Consider the following 12240-nt stretch of genomic DNA (forward strand, 5'->3'; position numbering starts at 1 on the left):
GCGAAATGACAAGCATACATGGTAGGTCACTACATCACTGCCCCTATCTTCCCTCTCCACCCATTTTATCATTTGATCTGTTAGTCCAGGGATTTCAAAGTGGGAAAAAAAACATCCACACAAAGTCCAATGCTAGTGATGACATCTCTGCTGTACATGAGTGGATGTAGTTAATGACTTACTTAAAACAACCACCATATACACATTATGAGAATTGACAGGGAAGACGTAATCCTGAAATCTGTTGGCGCTCTACCAGTGTTGCTTGTCATTTTCCACCCAGCTAAATCTAGCGGCACGAGCTGAAGTGATTGAATACCTTGGAAACATTTATTAGAAACGACTCCAAAAGGCTTTGCTGTCCTGTTGAAAACAAATGAGCATGGCTCATGGAATTGACATTGATGCAAGGTTTTACAAATAATGTCATTAAAATAATGTCATAATTGTACCTTTGCCTTATATTATTCATGCAACCTTTTCATGTTCTTCTGGTAACAAAGGAGCAGAAGACAGAATATCTTTTGGTGTCTCATTGTGGATTGCATCAATGCCATCAAGTATAATGATGAGCATTATGTCTTGCAGTATTCTGAAATGTCAGGCTCTTCTAATTGATTAAATGTCCAAAGACTTGATTTGTATTATCTAAATGAATACATTAGGTAATTGCTAAATTGTTAATCAAATCAGCATTGTAAGCATGTTTGGGCAGCTGTTTTCCTGACTTGCTCCCTGGCTGTTGGCATCTATCTACCTGGCTGTGTGCCGGGCTGTGCGATGCTTTTTTCTGACCACACAGTTTCTAAAATATCCCTCTGAGATCACGGGAATCCAGATGACTGTAAGTATATAGAATTCACAATGATACACAGGAGACTGCACAGCCTGACAAAAAGGGCCCAGAGAATGTTCCACGCCTTCTGACTCTTTGATATTTCATTGTTTATTGTTTTTTCCCCACAGGCAGCGGCGGGCGTCAGACAGTTCTGGTTTCTGACAAGGTTTTTCTGGGAGTAATGATGAAAACAACATAAATGGCCGCCCTGTCTGCCCTCCAGATTGACAGGGAAGGTCAGAGCATGCGTCAGTGCGTTCACCAGGGACCGTTTAGTCTGTCACACTTATTTCCATCATATTAAGTCCTCTTCCTCCTTTACCTAAGTGGTCATTGGAAAGGTATCCTTGGATAACATCTTGTTCATTAGGCAATTAATGGCTAAGATTGCGTTGTGGACAGAAAATTGCTTTCTGAATGTGACTTTGGTTTGTCACACAGATATTATAGGCTAACAGCACCTGCCAAGGAGGGTTTTGTGAAGGAAAAATGTAGTCCTCTGTTCATTTCCCAGTGACTTTAATAATTCAGGATTCCAGATTAAGAATCATGTAAGCCCACTTTGATTTTTCTCTGTTAAACAAGTAGCAGTACATGTACTTGTAAAGTCATTACATAATCTAGGGTGGGGCGTATAATGACATACAATACATCATCAGAGGTTTCACCATAGTTTATATTTGTGGTGTATTATGTGGCTGTATTGATGGCTAAGTCATTATTTCACCACTTTGGTCCAATCCAGACTTAAATATCTCACCGACTACTGGATGGATGGTCATTCATGTTCCCAGAGGATGAAGCCTGCTGACTTCGATCAGATCCCTGACTTTTCCTCTGGCGCCACCAGCAGGTTGATATTTGTGTGGTTATTTTGTGAAATGTCTCAACAGCTGTTCAGTGGATTTCCATGAAAATTGGTACAGACATTCACACCCTCTTCAGTATGAAATGTAATCACTTTTACCCCCTGACTTTTCACTTCATATCAGGTCAAGTTTTACTTTGGTCCACTACTTTAGCTCACAACCAAACACATGCTAAACTAATCACATTCCTTCAGCCACAGCTGTACTTTGTGTTCAGTGGTAATCAATAAAGATGATAGAAATGGTAAATATTGTAGCTGCTAAACAACAAGAGCACATTAGCATGTTGATATTAGCATTTAGCTAAGAGCATCACTGTGGCTGTGCAGTCATACAGAGCTACTAGCATGGCTGTTGAGTCTTTTAGTCTTGTTCACTTAATTTTCCAGAAAATGTATGGATATAATAATATGACAATACTATACTAAACTTGTTACACCTAAAACAAATGGAAACTGCAATGAAGAATGAACATGTGAAGTACTGCAGTTCATATACAGAATAATGCTTGGAATTATTGTTTGTAACATAAAATCCAAATCATAATTACAGTTTATTTCATTTGAACTCTCAAATATCTCAAATTATGAAAAAAAAAGTATTTAGAACAATATGCAATTAAAAAAACATAATTTGTTGCCAAACATAGTCCTTGTGTAGGTGGTAAAAGTAAATGCTGACAAGTAGTAGTGGAAAAGTAGGCTACTTGTTGCTTTTTTAAAAAAAAAGAAAAAAAAAAAGAAGAAGAATTTAACAATTTAACATCTTTTTATTCTCTCTCCCTCAGTCTAAAGCCATCACTGATTCCTGGCATGGACTGCGTAAATAATTTAATGATTTGTTACCATGTGGCTCATATCAACAAAGCTAGTAGCAATCTTTGGTGCAATATTCAGCCTGGTAGATGATTGTCCCTCTGTAGACATCTCAGGTTTCCTTTCTGTGAAGTTCAGCATGTATAATAAGAAATTCTGGGGAAATGTAATAAAAGGGGAATTGCAATAGCTGGCTGAGCCGGGCAGACGTCATTGGTTGAAAAGTGATGATTTGGTACGCATGAGGATCTTGCCCAGCAGTGGCATGTGTCTGCCCAGAGATAGCACAGGGGGGCGTATTGGAAGAATCATCGGCCCCCATATAAAGAAATCTAATGGTTTTACTGGAGCTAAGTGTATTATCCGCGTGAGCAAAGTGTGTGTTTGCATGTAGATTCTCAACCGTTTGCCACCTGTATGTGGGTTTCTACAGTCACACACGCATGTGTGCCCAGGGGGACAAACCCCCGTTTCAGCAGCAAATGAATTTCAATTTGAAGAAGTGATCTTTTGTGTCATGTAGCAATTCATTTGGATGTGGTTTTCTATCTGAGTGTTTTTTCCCAGTGGCAGATGTGTTGTGGTGGGTGGCAGCTGCAGAATGGGAGGAGCACAGCTTGCTAAGTGATTCACCCTGCTCCTGGCGTCTCCGTTACCCCATGAGTCTTTTCACTGACAATGTTTTCATTTCTATTTGCTTTATGTGTAACTAGGGTGGTTGGCTCGATGCTTTGACAGCTCTGTCAGAAAAATGACAGTGCTGGTTGTCTCTTAGAGTAGGGGTGAGAAAAACTAATGGTGCGTTTGGAGGCTATTTTCATTTTCATGGACCTATTCCGCACTGGTCCTGAGAAAAGTAAGGAGAATATTACGCTAAATCACATTTTAGATGAACATGTTGATGGCGCTCACTCTGATAAAATCCCCAGATTGATAGTGCGAATGAGCTCACTATCTGATGACATCCGCTGCATTTTTATGCACACGCCGGAAATAACAGTGTTGAATCTAGAACCAGTCACTTCTCCTGACAGGGGAATCGCTGTTTTGTTCACTGCTGTCAAATAGCACTCTCGTACCTCACCAAAATCCCCCATTAGGTTCTCTCAAACAAATGTCCCCCACCCCCCCGCCATCCCCCCACCCACCTTCCCCTCTCTCTGCCTTTGAGTCATTCATACTGGTTTGATTCCACCTCTGGAGGAATACATCAGGCATAACGCCTTTTTCTTTCATCAAGGCAGCAGCTTTAAAGTAATTTTCCTCTTCTCATAGGGAGCCAAATGGAGACGAGAAGATGTCGATTCTCTCATCTCTTTGTCTGTCCCCTTTGATCTCTTTCAACATGAATTCCCAATGCACAGAAAGTAAATGGGATTTTTTTTTCCCTGTCTTTCTCTTGAGCATGGGTTGATCATACAAAATTGACCAGAAATGACTCCTAATGACCCCTGTGTTTTACTCAAAAAAAAAAAAAAAAAAAAAGAATACCCCAAAAACACACTCGTGGCTATCATTACTCATAGTGCATTTTAATGGAGGATGAATAATTCAGGGTTCACTTGTAGATGTAATAGCCCAGTGCGCTGATGCTGTGAACATCTTTATGGAGGCATGGCCATCTGCGTGCTCGTGTGTGTGTGTTTTGGAGAAGGGGAGGGTTTGGTGAGGGAGTACAAAGGTTTCAGCAGTGCCTGTATGCCAGTGTGTGTTGTTGCCTGTCGCATTAACAGACAGCAGTTGTGATTTATCTTGTATTCCCAGTACAGGGGCCCCCTCTCTCTCACTGGAAAGGTTAAAGCATACAGCCTGGAGGCGGTACTACAAAGGTCAACATGCAGTTTAGGAATGAGGAATAGGACGATAGAGAAATGTACTCCTCTCATCTGCTCGGCCAGTGTACTGTCTTTGACATCCCCAAAACACACCCTGTACTGTTTGCAGCAAAGGCGGCGGTGTTTATCAGTCTAGTTCTCTATCCTTTCTCCCCCTGTCCTCTTCCTCTTCCTTCTTATCATCGCCTCCCTGAGATACGTCCAATATCACAAGCTGTAAAAATAGCTGACCTTGACAAAGCCATCTCCAGAGATGGTATATGAAAAAAAAAGGTGGGGGCTGTATAGGGAAATGATGGTGGGTAACAAAGGGAAACTGTAAACAAAAAGCATACCTTTAATGGACCCCCTAAAGTCTGGATGTGCTTAGGGAGAGAGACAGTGAGAGAGACAGCCGGTTATAAAAAGGAAGGCGCTGGGCCATTAAAGAGGAGCAGGAGAATAGAGAGAGGGCTGTGAAGAAACACCAGCGTCTTTGGTGAGTCAGATGTGTTGAGGTGATTAATCTGCTTTGGCTGTGTCCTTCACAGGCCTGAGGGGGAACAATGATACAATGGCACTAGGTTTCCCCCTAGTGAACAGAGCTGAGAAGTGATAGAATAAAGAAAATCATTTTTCTTCACTCTGAACTCATTTATTTTGAGTCTCTGTGACATGTAGGTGCCATGATTGATGTATATTACTGTTTCTCTTGTCAGATAACGAAGAACTATGAAAGAGTGACTTTATTCAAGGTCAAGACTACAGAGTGGACAAGAATTGAATGAGCTGAACTAGTTTCAAAAGGCTCTTAAAGGGAAACAGGCAGTAAAGAAGTTCCCCTCAGTTGATGTGAAAAATTTGACTGATATTTTCTTAACCAAATAATCTGTTAATTGTTGATTATTCTGTTTTAGAAGAGAAAGAAAAGAAAAATAGCTTTTATAATCTTCAAATTGCTTGTTTTGGAGGTGCCACAGTGACCTACATGTCTAAGAAGCATGCCATTTAACGGCAACATCCCCAGTTCAAATTTGCTGAATCAAACATGTACACTATAAGAAATAAAGGCAAAAATGGCCAAACAGTCATCTTGGGAAAATTGTTTTGTTTGTCCAGCCAACAGCCCGAAATTGCGGTGCCCCTGAAGGTCAAAGCACAACATTTCACAAAACACAGAAACATTTCAGATTACAGAAAGGGTGTGACAGCACTTCTTGTTTGTGACTGGACAAAACCAGAGTCAACACTTTGAGTATGATCACTCTCTGCCGCGCTTGTGCGTGGCGTGTATCGTCATTGGCTACGTCTTGTCTCGTCATGAGCCTCTGGGAGGAGCGCAGAGAGGCGGAGAAACTCGGACAACAGATGAGTCCCAACCTTTGAGCTGTGGCCTCGGTTTGTCAGTATTGTGGGGAAACCGTAATTACCGAAGAAGCCTGGGTGCTAAAACAAGCTTTGAAGCTGCTTTATTGTCGAACAGGAATGAGGCTGGATGCTGAACACACCTGTGGCATGAAGGTAAGGCTAAGGAGCGTACTAGCTAGCAGCTAGCGTTAGCATTTGCGTTAGCGGCGAGCTAATGATCTTATTTCCATTTCAGTCTTTTCTCCCGTGGGTAAGTGTGTGTTTGTGTTTACGTGACATGACTTGTGGACCCTAACGAGGACGGGTAAAACACAAGGAGCTCTTGATAGTCTGTTTAAACCCCCGTTTACAGTCACTTTACCGACATTTTTGTATTCCATCTTGGCCATTTTAACTCGGTTTTTAGCCGTCTGTCATGTCGTTGCAATCGTTTTGAGTCTGTTTGTGGTAATTTTATATTATATTGCATCTGTACCTGTCTGCTATACACCTGAATGTCAGCGTTTGCGACGGCAAATTTGAGGTGCCGCCACGGCCGTACCTTTTGACGAAAATCCAAGCTTTTGATAACTTTCAATCACAAAGGCGTTAAACAGTAACCTGACTGTTAAATATCTAGAAGTTCGTTCAAATACAGTATTCCCAAATGGCGAAAATGAGCAAAATCTATATATTAAAGTCATAATGGCTGACTTCCTGTTGGTTCGAGTCTGTCCAACACAGAGCACTGACATTGTTTATGTTCAGTATTCAGTATATCAGAAAAATGTAATAATAGAAGTAATCTGCAACATAAAAATAATGTAGAAGTAATCTGTATTAAAAGAAGTAATGTAAAAGTAATCAGCAATATCAGATGTAAGATATAAGAGTCAAACTAATCTGTTACTAGATGTAGTTTGCAACAGTAAAAGTTATCTGTAAATTTAGAAGTAATATGTAATAAGAAAAGTAATATGTAATGTGAAAAGTAATATTAAAGGTAACAGTAAAAATAATCTGTAATATAAAGCAACACAGAAGTAACAGTAATCCAAAACAGAAGTAAAAATGTCACATTATAGTAAGACATCAAAACACCACTGTATAGTAAAGCATAATAATGTCAAATGCTATTGTTAAGGATCAGACAAAATGGGTTTGAAAAATGTCTTAACTTCAATTTGATTGTATGTGATCAGAAATTATTAGTTATGTGTAAGTGCTAGACATGCTAGACAACACTGTACAAAACAATATCAATTCTTCAAATAAAATATTAAAGTGATTTGTTCATAAGTGTGTTAATTTTAACTGTTGGTCAGAGGGTGTTTTTAAAAAATATCTTTACAGTGTATAACTACCAGTACACTTTTTTCTCACATAAGCTGCTGTTAGACCTTTGTAAACTTGGTTGTTTTTCATTAAACGAAAACAACACATAACAACGGCATTTTAAATATTTGTTTTAAGAAGAAGGTTGAAATGATTCTGTATGTGACAGTATGTGGTGGAATACTCAGCCAGACTGCATTTAAATTGTACTTAGCTGATAGTGTTTATTATTGTTATGCTGTTTACAGTAACAAACATGATTGCTTCAGTGATTAGTTGATAGACACACAATAATCACTTCACTTTTTCCAAAATGTTTCTTGTTGTTGGTTCTTCAGGAGGTGATGATAGTGAACGGTTCATTTTCTGAAACAGCCCTCCAATGTTTGGAAAATGTTCTGGTTCAGCTGTAATGTTATAATGTTGTGTATTGATCATTTTCCTTTGTATGTTTCTCTTTGATTTCCTCCAGGTGTTACCACTTCGTCCACGACATTGTCCACGATCGCTGAGACATGGTCCATGATCGGAGAGACATTGTTGAGGATGAGGGAGACATCGTCCACGATCAGAGACGTTGTCCATGATCGCAGAGACCTTGTCAAAGACGAGAGAGGCGTTGTCCATGGTCAGAGACATTGTCCCATGCTTCGTAGAGACCTTGCGATAGAATCGGCGGAGACGGGGGTCACCGATTCGAAGGCATTGCCCGCGATCAGGGACATTGTCGATGATCACAGAGACACCGTCTATGATCTCAGAGACATCGTCCACGATCACAGACACAGTCCATGATCGCAGAGACTTTGTCCATAATCTCAGAGACATTGTCCGCGATCACAGAGACGTAGTCCACGATCACAGAGTCTTCGTACAACGGGGAAGCTCTTAAAGACCAGGACAGAGGACTCCAGGTAATTCACAAACGGCTTTACATCAACCGTCCAACACAGAGCACTGTTTAGTAAGGCGTCAAAGATGTTTACAAAAATGTCATAGCGTTGTGTCAAAAAATGTCATAGTATAGTAAGGCACCAAAAACCATCAAAATATGTCATAGTATAGTAAGTTGTGAAAAAATTACATAGTATAGTAAAGCGTCAAAAATGGTCAAAAAATATTAAATGTTCTGGTTCAGTTGTAATGTTGAATATTTATCTGTGTTTTCATGGTTAAACTGTTGATGAGGAATAGGTAGCAATGTATTGATCATTTTCCTTTGTATGTTTCTCTTCGATTTCCTCCAGGTGTTACCACTTCGTCCACGACATTGTCCACGATCGCTGAGACATGGTCCATGATCGGAGAGACATTGTTGAGGATGAGGGAGACATCGTCCACGATCAGAGACGTTGTCCATGATCGCAGAGACCTTGTCAAAGACGAGAGAGGCGTTGTCCATGGTCAGAGACATTGTCCCATGCTTCGTAGAGACCTTGCGATAGAATCGGCGGAGACGGGGGTCACCGATTCGAAGGCATTGCCCGCGATCAGGGACATTGTCGATGATCACAGAGACACTGTCTATGATCTCAGAGACATCGTCCACGATCACAGACACAGTCCATGATCGCAGAGACTTTGTCCATAATCTCAGAGACATTGTCCGCGATCACAGAGACGTAGTCCACGATCACAGAGTCTTCGTACAACGGGGAAGCTCTTAAAGACCAGGACAGAGGACTCCAGGTAATTCACAAACGGCTTTACATCAACCGTCCAACACAGAGCACTGTTTAGTAAGGCGTCAAAGATGTTTACAAAAATGTCATAGCGTTGTGTCAAAAAATGTCATAGTATAGTAAGGCACCAAAAACCATCAAAATATGTCATAGTATAGTAAGTTGTGAAAAAATGACATAGTATAGTAAAGCATCAAAAATGGTCAAAAAATATTAAATGTTCTGGTTCAGTTGTAATGTTGAATATTTATCTGTGTTTTCGTGGTTAAACTGTTGATGAGGAATAGGTAGCAATGTATTGATCATTTTCCTTTGTATGTTTCTCTTCGATTTCCTCCAGGTGTTACCACTTCGTCCACGACATTGTCCACGATCGCTGAGACATGGTCCATGATCGGAGAGACATTGTTGAGGATGAGGGAGACATCGTCCACGATCAGAGACGTTGTCCATGATCGCAGAGACCTTGTCAAAGACGAGAGAGGCGTTGTCCATGGTCAGAGACATTGTCCCATGCTTCGTAGAGACCTTGCGATAGAATCGGCGGAGACGGGGGTCACCGATTCGAAGGCATTGCCCGCGATCAGGGACATTGTTGATGATCACAGAGACACCGTCTATGATCTCAGAGACATCGTCCACGATCACAGACACAGTCCATGATCGCAGAGACTTTGTCCATAATCTCAGAGACATTGTCCGCGATCACAGAGACGTAGTCCACGATCACAGAGTCTTCGTACAACGGGGAAGCTCTTAAAGACCAGGACAGAGGACTCCAGGTAATTCACAAACGGCTTTACATCAACCGTCCAACACAGAGCACTGACATTGTTTATGTTCAGTATTCAGTCTATCAGAAAACATAATAATAGATGTAATCTGCAATATAAAAATAATGTATAAGTAATCTGTATAAATAGAAGTAATGTAAAAGTAATTGGCAATATCAGAAGTAAGATGTAATGGTCAAAGTAATCTGTTACTAGATGTAGTTTGCAACAGTAAACTTTATCTGTAAATGTGTAAGTAATAAGTAATTAGAAAAGTAATATGTAATGGGAAAAGTAATCTGATATTAGAAATTACAGTAAAAGTAATCTGTAATATAAAAGCCATGCAGAAGTAATAGTAATCCAAAATAGAAGTAAAAATGTCACAGTATAGTAAAGCACTAAAAAATGTCGTAGTATAGTAAGGCATCAAAATGTCAGACGTTATTGTTGTTGTTAAGGATCAGTCAAAATGGGACTGAAAAATATCTTAACTTCAGTTTGATTGTACATGATCAGAAATTATTAATCTTGTGTAGGTGCTAGACATACTAGACTACACAGCATAAAACAATATCGAGTCTACAAATAAAAATATTGGATTGAGTTGTTCGTAAGTGTGTTAATTTTAACTGTTGGTCCAAGGGTGATTTTAATAATATCTTTGCAGTGTGTAACAACCAGTCCTACACTTATTTTACTTCAAATTTTCACATAAGCTGCTGGTAAGACGTTTGTAAATTTGGTTGTTATTCATTAAATGAAAACAACACAAAACAAAGATCTTTTAAATGTGTTAATAAGAACAAGGTTGAACTTTGAAAAAAAATGATTCTGTGTGTGACTGACTATGGGGGTAGAAATACTCAGAATTTTTACTTAAGTATAGTGAACAACACAAGTTAAAACCCTGCATTCAAAATTTTACTGAACTGTTAATGTTTATTATCGTTGTGCAGTTCATAGTAACATACACGACTGCTTCAGTGATTAGTTGATAGACACACAATTAATAATCATTGTACTTTTTCCCAAATATTTGTTGTTGTTGTTTTTGTTTTTTTTGTTTTTTGTTTTCATGGTTAAACTGTTGATGAGGAATAGGTAGCAGTGTATTGATCATTTTCCTTTGTATGTTTCTCTTTGATTTCCTTCAGGTGTCACCACTTCGTCCACGACATCATCCATGATCGCTGAGACATGGTCCATGATTGGAGAGACATTGTTGAGGATGAGGGAGACATCGTCCACGATCAGAGACGTTGTCCATGATCGCAGAGACCTTGTCAAAGACGAGAGAGGCGTTGTCCATGATCAGAGACATTGTCCCTTGCTTCGTAGAGACCTTGCGATAGAATCGGCGGAGACGGGGGTCACCGATTCGAAGGCATTGCCCGCGATCAGGGACATTGTCGATGATCACAGAGACACCGTCTATGATCTCAGAGACATCGTCCACGATCACAGACACAGTCCATGATCGCAGAGACTTTGTCCATAATCTCAGAGACATTGTCCGCGATCACAGAGACGTAGTCCACGATCACAGAGTCTTCGTACAACGGGGAAGCTCTTAAAGACCAGGACAGAGGACTCCAGGTAATTCACAAACGGCTTTACATCAACCGTCCAACACAGAGCACTGTTTAGTAAGGCGTCAAAGATGTTTACAAAAATGTCATAGCGTTGTGTCAAAAAATGTCATAGTATAGTAAGGCACCAAAAACCATCAAAATATGTCATAGTATAGTAAGTTGTGAGAAAATGACATAGTATAGTAAAGTGTCAAAAATGGTCAGAAAATATTAAATGTTCTGGTTCAGTTTTAATGTTGAATATTTATCTGTGTTTTCGTGGTTAAACTGTTGATGAGGAATAGGTAGCAATGTATTGATCATTTTCCTTTGTATGTTTCTCTTCGATTTCCTCCAGGTGTTACCACTTCGTCCACGACATTGTCCACGATCGCTGAGACATGGTCCATGATCGGAGAGACATTGTTGAGGATGAGGGAGACATCGTCCACAATCAGAGACGTTGTCCATGATCGCAGAGACCTTGTCAAAGACGAGAGAGGCGTTGTCCATGGTCAGAGACATTGTCCCATGCTTCGTAGAGACCTTGCGATAGAATCGGCGGAGACGGGGGTCACCGATTCGAAGGCATTGCCCGCGATCAGGGACATTGTTGATGATCACAGAGACACCGTCTATGATCTCAGAGACATCGTCCACGATCACAGACACAGTCCATGATCGCAGAGACTTTGTCCATAATCTCAGAGACATTGTCCGCGATCACAGAGACGTAGTCCACGATCACAGAGTCTTCGTACAACGGGGAAGCTCTTTGAGACCAGGACAGAGGACTCCAGGTAATTCACAAACGGCTTTACATCAACCGTCCAGCACAGAGCACTAACACTGTTTAATAACAGAAGTAATCTGCAATATAAAAAAATGTATAAGTAATCTGTATAAGTAGAAGTAATGTAAAAGTAACTGGCAATATCAGAAGTAAGATGTAATAGTCAAAGTAATCTGTTACTAGATGTAGTTTACAGCAGTAAACTGTAAATGTATAAGTAATAATAAGTAAGGTGTCAAAAAACGTCATAGTGTAGTAAGGCATCAAAAATGGTCAAAAAATGTCATAGTATGGTAAGGCGTCAAAAAATGTCAAAAGTGTCATAGTATAGTAAGGTGTCAAAAATGTCATAAAAATGTCATAGTATAGTAAGGCATCAAAAATGTCATAAAAATGTCAT

General features: G+C 40.0%; 1 long non-coding RNA gene across 1 annotated transcript; it reads left to right on the forward strand.

Annotated features, from left to right (window-relative positions):
- The first annotated feature begins 5683 nt into the window (after nt 1–5683).
- Nucleotides 5684–11540, forward strand: LOC127140839 (uncharacterized). The gene is made up of 6 exons (XR_007811332.1): nt 5684–5857; nt 7491–7932; nt 8266–8707; nt 9041–9482; nt 10631–11072; nt 11406–11540. It is a non-coding gene; the product is annotated as an uncharacterized LOC127140839 (long non-coding RNA).
- Nucleotides 11541–12240: the final 700 nt, after the last annotated feature.

This window comes from Lates calcarifer, unplaced genomic scaffold (genome assembly GCF_001640805.2).
Source record: "Lates calcarifer isolate ASB-BC8 unplaced genomic scaffold, TLL_Latcal_v3 _unitig_513_quiver_2733, whole genome shotgun sequence".
NCBI classification, from domain to species: Eukaryota; Metazoa; Chordata; class Actinopteri; family Centropomidae; genus Lates; species Lates calcarifer.